Below are 12,273 nucleotides of genomic sequence, written 5' to 3'. Positions count from 1 at the left end.
AACCAAATTTCAAATCCTGCTTCAGACACTAGCTGTGTAATCCAGAGCAAATCGCTTAATCTTTCTATGCTTCAGTATCCTTATTGTAAAATGAAGGGGTTGGGTGGCCTCTAATGTTGCTTCTGGTTCTAAATGTCAAATTCTAAGATTCTATAAATTTCCAAGATTACACAGACACTAAGAGCACTGAAAAGGGCTTCAGTTTATCACCTGTCTCAACAATATTATCTCTCATATCACTGCTACTATACTAGAGTGTTAAAGGTTTACAAAATTATATAGTGATAATTGTATAATTGTTAGAAATCAAGTGAACTGACAGGTGTACAGATGCTTTTATTCACCAAACAGAAAAAGAAGTAAGAGTCTAGGGGTTTCTCCTTTAGTAGATACAAGACAGGTTTCTCTTTCCAAAGGAACAAGGGGCTAAGTGCAGAAAAAAATTAACTGATTATATCAAAAACAAACAAAAAAGGCATTAAAATCCCAACTTTGTCATTCACTATCTCTAGGATCCTGGAGAAGACAATTAAACTCTCTAGACCTCAATTTTCTCATGAGAGGACAGATAAGATAATTCACAATGTCTTTAATAATTCTAAATTTTGGAATCAGCATCCTAAGGCACCAAAAGGCCTCAATTATAAGTTATCCAGAAGACCACTTGAGCTTTTCAAATATATATCCCCAGTACCCAGCATAGAATGTAGCAAGGCCCTGAATAAATGTTTGTTCATTGGTTAATTGGTTGGTGGAATAACTAATAAGTCTTCTGATACAGAGGAAGGAAGGAAGTGAAAGCAAATGAAGAGGGAGAGATAAGGGATAAATAATTAGAATGAAGATAATATAGATAGGAAAGATAGCAACAAAAAAAATGTAAGCTGCATGGGAACAGTGAGTTTGAAGAGAGGAGACTCAATCCACCCACCTAGATTCTATTTACTTTTCTTATTTAACTCACTTATTATCCTTTGAAGATCTTGAGATTCTGACTAGATACTTTTTTTTCTTCCTATTAAGATATTAGCATATTCTAATAGGGCAACATCATTATATAGCACCATTCAGCTGATAAAATGTAAATTTACTGTGGGTTTTTCTTGCCTCTTCTATTAATATTTCAAAGTTACTGGATTTTTCATTAGAAAATCTTGAAAGTCCTCTATACCAGTGATCTTCAAACTTTTTAAATAGGGGGCCAGTTCACTGTCCCTTAGACTGTTGGAGGGCCAGACTATAATAAAAACAAAAACTCACACTCTAATCCGGTGGGCTGCATAAACATCCTCAGCGAGCTGCAGTTTGAGAACCCCTGCTCTATACCATTAAAGATCCATTTTCCCCCCATAGGATAACACTGAGCTTTGCAAGGTAAATTATTCTTGGTAATATAAGCCTGTGTCTTAGTTTGCCTTTTGAAATGTTGCATTCCAAAATCTCTCCTTTATGCAGAAACTGCTAGGTCTCCTGTAGTCTTGATTGTGATTCCTTAAACTACTTATTTCTGAATGCTGGCAGAATATTTTTCTTTGGGAGTTTCCCTTTTGTGGATTCTTTCAGGAAACTGAATTCTTTCCTAAATTTCCTATTACTGTTTAGAGTACCATCATTATTAACCTGGGTTTTTTCCTCTACTCCTCATTCTTGCTGTTGCCAAGTTCTATCAAGATTTGTTGAATAAATTCTCTTCTTTCTGACACCATCACTACCTTGATGAAGGGCTCCATCAAGTTAAACCTACTGTTTGTTCTTCATTCTTAAGGTCAACCATGACACATCAGGGAGGTGATGCCATGCCATGCAAGTGAGGTGGATTTAAGTGAGAGAAGGCTAGAAAGTCACTAGTCTCGCTTTGTACTTCAGAGCCATTTGAATACAGTGGCAAGATATAGATCAGGACAACTGGAGATAGTCCTGGTGGCAGTGGGAATCCTTGACAAGTCATACCTAAAATATTATAAAAGCCTCCTTGGTTAGTCTCCCTGTAACAAGCCTTTCCTCACTCCAGTCCATTCTTCATTCAGTTGTCAACCTGATCATCCTGGAACTCAGGTCTAATCAAGTCATGCTTTCTTTCCCAATTTAATAAATTCAGTGGCTTCCTATTATCTCTAGAATTAAGCAGAAAAACTTCTGTTTTCCTTCTTTTTTTCTACCTGTCTTCCAAACTTCTTACACATCATATACCCCACCCCATCCTTCCTCAAATATATGTAGTAATACTGGCTTCCTTGTTCTTCAAACAAGATACATCTCCAGGCATTTTCAGATTCTCCTCCATGACAGAAATTCTCTGCTACTTCATCTCCATTTCTTGACTTCCTTCAAATCCCAGATAAAATTCCATCTTCTACACAAATCTTTTCCAATCGCTTTTAACTTCTCTTACCTTTCCTCTGCTATTATCTACAATTTTTCCTGTACAGGTCTTGTTTACATTTGTTTGTATTCGACTGTGAGCTCCTTGGGGGCACTTCTTTTTGTCTTTCTTTGTAACTTACCCCCTCTCCAGCTTAATATAGAATTAATACAGGAAGTGAACATTAATTAGGAGCTTAATAAATGCTTCTCAACTTTCTAACTTCATTTTTCCCTCTGATTTTAATAGACAACAATTTTCATTTATGCTTTCTGTAAAACATATCTAGGACTTTTTCTCACTATGGTTTTCGGGAGTCCAGTTATTCTTAAATTATATTTCCTTGACCTGTTTTCCAAGCCAGTTGTTTTTGTTATGCAATCTCACATGTTCCATGTTTCGATTTTCTTCTAACATTTCTTGAGATTTCATGGAGTCATTGATTTGTCTTTGATCTATTCTAGTTTTGAGGGAATCTTTTAAAAAAGAAAAAAACAGCTTTTTAAATTTTTTCAAAATACAGGCAAAAATAATTTTCGACATTCACCCTTGCAAAACCCTGTGTTCCAATTTTTTTCTCCTTCCCTTTCTCCATCCCCTTCCCCTAGACAGCAAGTAATCCAATACAGGTTAAATATGTGTAATTCTTCTAAACATATTTCTACATTTATCATTCTGCACAAGAAAAATCAGATTAAAAGGGGGAAAAAATGAGGGGGAAAAACAACCACCAACAACATTTTAAAAAGTGAAAATACTATGTTGTAATCCACATTCAGTCCCCACAGTCCTCTCTCAAGATGTAGATGGTTCTAACTCCATCACAAGTCTTTTGGAATTGACCTGAATCACCTCATTGTTGAAAAGAACCAAGTCCATCACAGTTGATCAATGGATAGTTCTTGTAAGCTACTTAGTCTCCAATTTTTTCCTCAAAAGAGAATTATTATTTCATCTCTATGTAAGAGAATTTACATAGTCTTTGTGGAAAGTACATTTTTCCTTTGGATGCCTATATACAATTTTTACAATTACTTCTTTTGGGACATCTTTAGATTAGCTATAAGAAATATACCTATCAGTGTTTTCTTTTGATACGTTCATTTAGTTCCTATGCTGTGCTTTTGTGCCAGAGCCAGGCTTTATCCATTATTTCAAGTGGTAAATTCAGACCTGCTTTTCACTCTTTGTTATTGTTTGCTTGCATTTTTGTTTTCCTTCTCAGGTTTTTTTTTTTTTTTCCTTTCTAGATCTGATTTTTCTTGTGCATCAAGATAACTATGTAAATATGTATACATATGTTGGATTTAACATATATTTTAACATACTTAATATGTATTGGACTACCTGCCATCTAGAGGAGAGATTTGGGAGGAGGGAAAAATCTGGAACAGAAAGTTTTGCAAGGGTCAATGTTGAAAAAATTACCCATGCATATGTTTTGTAAATAAAAAGCTATAATTAAAAAAAAAAAAAAAAAACACAAAGAAAATTCAGACCTGCTTGGTATCTCTCTCGTTCACCTGAGTTTCTACAATGAACTATATCTTCCAGTGTTAGGCCGCCAGATCTTTTTGGTTCAAAGCACCGTCTTCAGGGCAGCTAGATAGAACAGTGGAAAGAGCACAGCTATGAAGTCAAGAGGACTTAAAAGCACTATCTTCCAGGGATTTTCTGCCATCTTATGGAAAAAGGTATCTCAGAAACCCTTGGGCCTAGCCTAATCTGATCTTAGATTGTGCTGTGCTTTTCATTTCTTCTTTCATTGAGCTGTGGCTTCCAAACATTTCCAAGATACCCACTTCTGGAGTTTCCTGACTACTTTCTTGAAGAACCTTCTGCTCTTAGTGCTGTAAAAGACAGAGTCTTGCAGGTTACATATTCCTCCAGCTGGTCTCTAGTTATGCTGGGAGACCGTCTTGGACTGGTTTTGAATTGGGTTTTTCCTTGCATAGAGTCTAGGCACTACTGACATATTGTGCAATTCTACAGTAAAAGAAGTTGCTTAATATAGTTTCTCACTGATTTTTTTTTTTAAACTATTAGTCTAATGTGAATTTTAGAGTTTGTTGGAGCATGTAGGAGCTGAGTTTTAGACATATATAACATAGATATGGCTCAGTGGTGCATTGGATAAAGTGTTGAGCCCAGAGCGCAAATCCAGTCTTAGATACTTACAAGCTTAGGGATCCTGGGTAAGTCAAATGACCTGTCTGCTTCAGTTTTCTCAAATATAAACTGGGATAATAACAGCATCTATCTCCTACCTCACAAAGTTGTTGTAAAGATCAAATGAGGTGATATTTGTAAAGTGCTTAGCACACTGCCTGACATACAGATGGCACTTAATAAATGTTTATTCTCTGCCTACTATTCAGGCAATCATCTTGGTCAAAAATCCTGTGCTATCAATTAAAGTTTTAAATTTAACAGTTTTAAATATAACAGTGTTAGAATACATCTAAATTTGTGATAACCTTAGTACCTACTATGAAAGCTATAAAAATAGAAGTGATGGATTTAGGGTGCAAATTCAAACTTTTTGGTGGGGCATGGACAATATAAATTTCTTAAGACATTACAATGATATTTGTTATAAGGTTCCACTTTCATTTTTCCCACCTCATTGGGCAAGAGAACTATTTTTTTTTTTTGGCTGAGGCAATTGGGGTTAAGTGACTTGCCCAGGGTCATACATCTAGGAAATGTTAACTGAATGAGGCCAGATTTGAACTTAGGTGCTCCTGACTTCAGAGCTGGTGCTCTATCTATATCCACTGAGCTACCTAACTGCCTCTATTTGTAAAATTTTTTAAAAATTAATTTGGAAACAAAAGATTGCTAGAAAAAGATATTCAATACGATTGATTTCTCACTTTTAAATCTTTTGCAAACTAGCTTCCAAATTTATCATTCAACTGAAATTACTCTTTCCAATGTTAATAATTATTTCTTAATTGCCAAATTTAATTCTCAAAATCTCAGATCTTAATTCTCATAACCCTTGCCTTTTCTTTAATCTAACAGCTATGCACTTTGACAATGATGTCACTGGAAGTTTTCATTTTGAGATGACCATGTGATACTTTCTGGTTTCACTTTGCTCTCTGATTATAATAGATCTTTCCATTTATAATTTCTTGAAATATTTTACAAAATGAGTCAAATGATTCTTGGATAATTTCTCTTTGAACTATTTTCCAAGGTGAGTTGGCTTTTATATTGTATCCTTAAATTTTGTCCCATCTTTCCAATCTTTTGATTTAAAAACATCATTTCTTGGATCATTAGGTTGAGTGCTTTCTGTATGACCTATTCTAATTTTCAAGGAACAGTCGAATAAGATTTACCATCTTCCAGCTTATGAATCCTTCTCATTATGTTCTCCCTAGATTTCATTTCATTCAATATTACATTTTGTAATCATGCTTCATTCCGTCCAAATACTTTTGAAGTCCCTGAGGCAAGGTCAATTTTTTTTTCTATGAAGCTCTACTTGAAATTATTGTAAAACAGAATACTCCTTTCCTTGTGGATTCTCAACTTAAGCTTCTTTCTGTCTAAATAATTTCTCCATATTATTGGGCCTGAACATCATGCTTCCTAGAGGCTGGTCCAGATGATCTTCACATTTGACATTTCATCTTTCATCCCTTAACCTCTGGATAGGCTCTCCCCAGTGTCTCGCATTCATTTTATCATCACTTCTACCTTTTGGAATCCTCAAAGCCCAGTACAGTGTCTGGTGGAATAAGTGCTCATTGATCAAAGGACTCATTATATTTCCATAATCAAGGGACTACGATTTTGTCTATATATACCTTAGGAGGTGGTCTTTTTGAGTTGCTAATGACAAAAAAATTCATAATCTTGCGGCCAATTTGGTGATAAATCTCCCCAGACTTAGCCTGGCTAATCTAGAGAGGATAAAAATAGTATCTATTGCCTGGCCAGGCTGTTAGGATTTGCCAAAACTTGCAACTCATTAGCATGGTCTTTTAAGTCAGTCCAGTCACACCAGAATCTACGCCAGAATAAGATAACCAAATAGACTTTTAATAGATTCCAAAAAGATAAGTTAAATAAAACATTAATATTAAATCTTTATAATTTCCTTTTATCAAAATTGGATTGTTTTAGATATATGTATATATATATACATATATATGTGTGTGTGTATATATATATATATATATATATATATAATATATTGTTTGCATGCTTGATAATCTCTAAAAAGTTGGCTGTCATTTTCTACCACTCTGAAGTTGAGGGTCTTAGAAAGTATTATTTTTACATGCAATTCCCAAAAGGCTTCACTTTGAAGACATAGCTACACCAGAATAATAGTAGTATCTCTTTCAGATAAAGGACAACTATATGTGAATTTAAGAAACCTCAAAATCAGCTAAAAATTTCAATCTAGTGCTTTAAGAATTATGGATACAATGTGTTAAAAATGGGAACTCAAAAGTATTTCTCACTGGTAACAATTCCAAAGTATCTATTTTAAGTGCTCTGTGGCAAGAACATATAAGATAAACACTAAACTATATCTTAGGCTTCCTATGATAGGTGTGGGTTACTTTATTTTGTTTTTGAATGATCCAGAACTGTAATTTCATCATTCTTATATAAATCCCAGTGGAGAAAAATCCCAGTGCTGAACAGCAACTCATTTGTAACTTATAAGGTCTTAGAGTTGCCTCAGATATCAGTGACTTGACCATAGTATTATGTAACTGAGCCAGAATTTGAACCCAGACCTTCAGAAGTTTTCTCTGAACATTATGTGCATCCTTCTTAATTCTTAAAGTGAAAAAATAATTTGTATTAAAATTCAATGATAGAGGTGGAGCCACGATAGCAGAATAAAGGCAAGAACTTGCCTAACCTTTTGCCTAAACTACTCCAAATTCCTTTAATGTCTCTAAACAAATTTTAGAAAAGAATCAAAACCCCTTAAAAAGTGGGGTAGAACATTTTCCAGCGGAAGGCAATTTAGAAGGTCACCAGAAAAGATCTGTGACACCAGGGTGGTAGTCCAGTGGGCAGTCTATGCTAACACAGCCCTGGACCCAAATCCAGCATCAGCTAAGCAGGACCTATGAAGCAGTAGCAATATGGGTGGTTTCCAGAGCTCTCAGCCCAGAAACACCAAAGAGGACTTAGAAGGTCAGCAAAAAAAGGTATGTGGAACCATCGTGGGAGCCCAGCACAAAATCCCAGCACAGGCCATGCCAGCGCAGACCCAGAAACAGATGCAGCTACAGTTCAGGCCTCAGTTTCAGAGAAGCAAGACCTCTGAATCAGTAACAGTGCTGGAAGCTTCTGCACCTCTAGGCTGGGGGACACCAAGGAGGCCTTAGAATATCAGCAGAGAGGGTCTGTGGTAACTGGGCGGGAGTCTGATGCTGCTGAGTCTTTTGGGAAAGTGATCTTCGGAGGTGATGCAGTCCATTCCTCTGCCTCCAGGATGTGCTCCTAGACAGAAAAGGCCTCTCTCTGGTTCTGTACCTAAATTCTACACTCAGTTCTTGGTGGCCACAAGGAAGTCCCTGCTTGGGGCACTCCCATTCTTTCAACAAGGATATACATAGAAGGCGGGGAAGGAAAGGGTCTCCCTTAATTCATGTAACTCCCAGAGTCCTCCAAGTAGAAAACAATACCTCCACCTTTAATATCCCCACTATAGAACTCCCCAGCTTGCAATTAGTCCTGGAGTCAACAAAGCAACAAAGCAGGACTCACTAGATCTTATAGCTACAGGGGGCAGAGACACAATTAGCAGCTCCAGGGCAGAAAAGAATGTCTGTGGTCAGGTCCTTAAAAGGATTTGTGAAAACAGCTGCACAAAACTCCAGAAACTTGGGACAATGCACCATCTACTCTGGAAATAGAGCTCTACTTTAATAAAGAGTTAAAAGCAGAGTAATAGACTAGGAAAATGAGCAGACAAGTGAAAAAAAGTCTGATCTTTAAGCTACTATGGTGACAAGGAAGATGAAAACACACACTCAGAAGATAATAACAAAAGTCAAAGCTTCAATATCCAAAGCCTCCAAGAAAATTAAGAATTGGGCTCAAACTATGAAAGATTCAAAAAGGCCGTTGAAAATCAAGTAAGACAAATAAGAGGACAAATTAGAAAAAGTGAGTGTTGCAAAAGGAAACAAAAAACTAATGAGCAGGATGCCTTAAAAAGAAAAATTGGCCATTTGGAAAAGGAGGTACAAAAGTTCACTGAGGAAAATAATTCCTTAAAAATTAGGATTGAGCAAATAGAAACTAATGATTTTATGAGAAATCAAAATATGATAAAGCAAAACAAAAATATGATAAAAATAGACAAAAAATGTGAAATATCTCATTGAAAAAAACAACTGATCTGGAAAATATATCTAGGAGAGATAATTTTTAAATTACTGATCTAATACTGATACTGAGTCAAACAAGCAGGACCAGAAACACATTGTATACAATAACAGCAAGATTATTTGGCAAACAACTATGAAAGATTTGGTTCTTCTTAGTCATTTGGCGATCCAAGGCAATCCCAATAAACTGCCATCTGCATCCAAAAAGACTACAGGGATTGAATGTAATAAATCAACATGCTATGTTCATTTCTTTTTGGCTTTTTTTCCCCTCTCATATTGGTTTTTTCTTTTATTCTGATTTTTCTCTCTCAACATGATTTATAAAGAAATATGTATTTAAAAAGCTATTGTATGTGCATAAGAAAATAGATAAGTAAATAAAATGTTTTTTAAAATTATTGGACTACCTAAAATTGTGATTAAAAAAAAAAAAAGATCTTAGATATAATCTTTCAAGAACTTATGAAAGAAAACTATCCTGATATTCTAGAATCAAAGGGTAAAAAAGATATTGAAAGAATCCACTGATCACCTCCTGAAGGAGATGCCAAAATGAAAACTCCCAGGAAAAACTCCCAGCTAAATTTCCAAACTCCCAGGTCCAAGGAGAAAAGATTAAAAGTATCCAGAAAGAATCAATTCAAATGTAGTAGAGCCAGTTAGTATAACACAAGATTTAGCATTGTGTGGGAAAAGGGTGAAGAACTTACAGCACATATTGATCAGAGACTGTTTACTAAAGTAGACCAAGCCTATTAGGCCTCAGTTTAGGCTTCTCCAGAATCACGTGATTTTAGATAAGGCCTAAACAACATTCCATTGTCAACATGGCTGAAGAAGTTATATATCTTACCTTGTCTAATACATTCCACTGACCAAGTAGGGGTACAGTAGACTTATGTGACCAATGACAACATATAGAGGGCGGGATTTTGGAGGTTCTTTGTCTGAAATGTATAAAAGCTGTAAGCATTTTCAAGGCTTTGGCCTTATCCTGCTATGAATTTTGGCTCACAGACCAGGATGAGATCAGCTTCTCAAGATTCTAATAAATAATTCTGCTTTCTATGAGTGATCTCTGAGTAGTCAATTTGGGTAGGTCTTCTTGTCCCAAACAGCATCTTCTACATTAAAGGACCAGAGGGTTTGGAATGACATTCCAGAGAGCAATGGATCTAGGATCACAATCAAACAAAACTAAGAATAATCTTTCAGAGGAAAGGTCATTCAAAGAAATAGAGGATTTTCAAGCATTTGTGATAAAAAGACAAGAGCTGAATGAAAAATTTGATTTTCAAATACAGAACTCTGAGAACCATAAGGAGGTAATCAGGAAAGTGATATCATAAGGGACTTTTAATAAATGTTTATCTGTTTACATTCCTACATGGGAGGATGATACTTGTAATTCAATAGAACTTTCTCATTATTAGGGTAGTTAGAAGTATTTAGAGGGCATAGGTGTGAATTGAATATGAAGTGATAATATTTTTTTTAAAAATGACAAAATTAAGGGGTGAGAGAGGAATATACTGGGAGAAAGGAAAAGGGAGAAGTAGAATGGAGCAAATTATCTGCCATAAAAAAGAGGCAAGAAAAAGCTTTTACAGTGGAGGAAAGGAGGGAGAGGGAAGAGGGAATGAAAGAACCTTACTCTCATCAGAATTGGCTCAAAGAAGAAATAAATACTCAATATAGGTTTAGACATCTATTTCAACTTGCAGGAAAATAGAAGAGGAATAGAATATGGGAAGAGGGAGGAGAATGATAAAAGAGAGGGTATATTGTGGGAGGGAGTGGTCAGTATCAAAAGACTTTTGAGGAAGAACAGGATAAAAGAAAGAATAAATGGGAGGAAAAACAGTTAGCAATAGTAATTGTAAAAAGAATCTTGAAGCAAGTGTCTCTAATAAAGCCTCATCGAGGGAACCGAGTCAAATTTATTAAAAAATAAATAAATAAAAAAGAGCCATGGCCCAAATGATAATTGCTCAAAAACTATGACTTCTGTCCAAAGGGATATAAATTCATGCATATCTTTTGACCAACAATACCACTATTAGGCATGAATACCAAGAGATTAAAAAAAAAAAAAAAAAAAAAAAAGGAAAATGACTTATATGTACAAAAAAATATTCATAGGAGTTCTCAGGATAAAAAAAAAAAGGAAATTGAGGGGATGTGCATCAAATGGGGAATAGCTCAATAAACTGTGGTATGTGATTGTGATAGAATATTTTTCTGTGGGAAATGATGAACAAGATGTCGGGGGGGAGGGGGAGACCTGGAAAATCCTCCATGAACTCAAGCAAAGTATATACAAAATAACAATATTCTGAGATGACTAGCTATAAATGACTTTGCTATTCTCAGTGGTACAATTATCCATAACTACATTGAAGAAGTTACGATGAAAAATCTTATACATATCCACAGAAAGAACTGATTGTATCTGAATATACACTGAAGCCTTCTCTTTCTCTCTCTCTTTTTTTAAACTTAATTTTCCTAGGTTTTTATTTTCATTAGATTTCTTTTCATTTCTTTCACAATTTACATTTTGTGGAAATGTTTTACATAACTTCTCATATGGTTCCTTAATTGTGGGTGGGGATAAGGAACAGAACCTGGAACTCAAAAAATTTAAAAACAAATGTAAAAGAAAATTTTGTTCTGAATGTAACTAAGGGAAGATATTAAATAAATCAAAATTTTTAAAAAGATTTTTAAACCAATGACAAACAATCCAGTGATATAACATTTCCTTTTTTTCTTCAATCACTGACAAGGTTATCTCCAAGTTTAAGGTATCTGAAGGCAACATTAATATTTTAACTTACTCTTAGCATTTATATTAGAAAGACTTATATAAGATATTAAATTATAAATAATGTAACATTCAACTGGATCCTCACTCAAACAAATGGTGAAATTTGTTTCCAATTATTCATCACAATGCAACTATATCTTGAGTTGGTGGAACAATTCTGAACTGCAATTTCCTTATCAATAAAATGGGGGTTAAAAAATAAATTTTAAAAATTTCCAAGATATTTTATGAATTAAAGTCTTATGAAAAAGGTAAATTATGTGGGGAATGGCTAAACAAGTTGTGGTACATGAAGGTAAGTGAATACTATTGTTCTATAAAAAATAATGAGCAAGCTGATTAGAAAGGCCTAGAAAGATTTATATGAAGGATGCTGAGCAAAATAAGCAGAACCAGGAATACATTGTACACAATTAATAGCAAGAATGTGTTACCATGGACTTTGAAAGGCTTGGTTCTTCTCAGTAATTCAGTAATCCAAAGCAATCCCAATAGACTTTGGACAGGAAATACCATCTGCATCCAGAAAAAGAACTAAAGAAACTAAATGTAAATAAACATGCTATGTTCACTTCTTTTTTCTGTGTTTTTTTTCCTCTTCCAAGGTTTTTCCCTTTTGCTATAATTTTCCTCTCCCAACATGATTCAAAAAGCAATATTAAACATTATTAAAAATAAACTTACTACAATAAAAAAGGAAA

The 12,273-nt window shown here is 34.8% G+C and overlaps 1 protein-coding gene across 2 annotated transcripts in view; it reads right to left on the bottom strand.

The window, feature by feature from the left end:
- Nucleotides 1-12,273, bottom strand: part of CDC42BPB (CDC42 binding protein kinase beta) — a 156,275-nt gene that overhangs the window by 119,844 nt on the left and 24,158 nt on the right. The window lies entirely within an intron of this gene.

Source organism: Sminthopsis crassicaudata, chromosome 2 (genome assembly GCF_048593235.1).
Source record: "Sminthopsis crassicaudata isolate SCR6 chromosome 2, ASM4859323v1, whole genome shotgun sequence".
NCBI lineage: Eukaryota > Metazoa > Chordata > Mammalia > Dasyuromorphia > Dasyuridae > Sminthopsis > Sminthopsis crassicaudata.
Note: the sequence above shows the minus strand (reverse complement) of the source record. Positions and strands in the feature narration are given on the sequence as shown.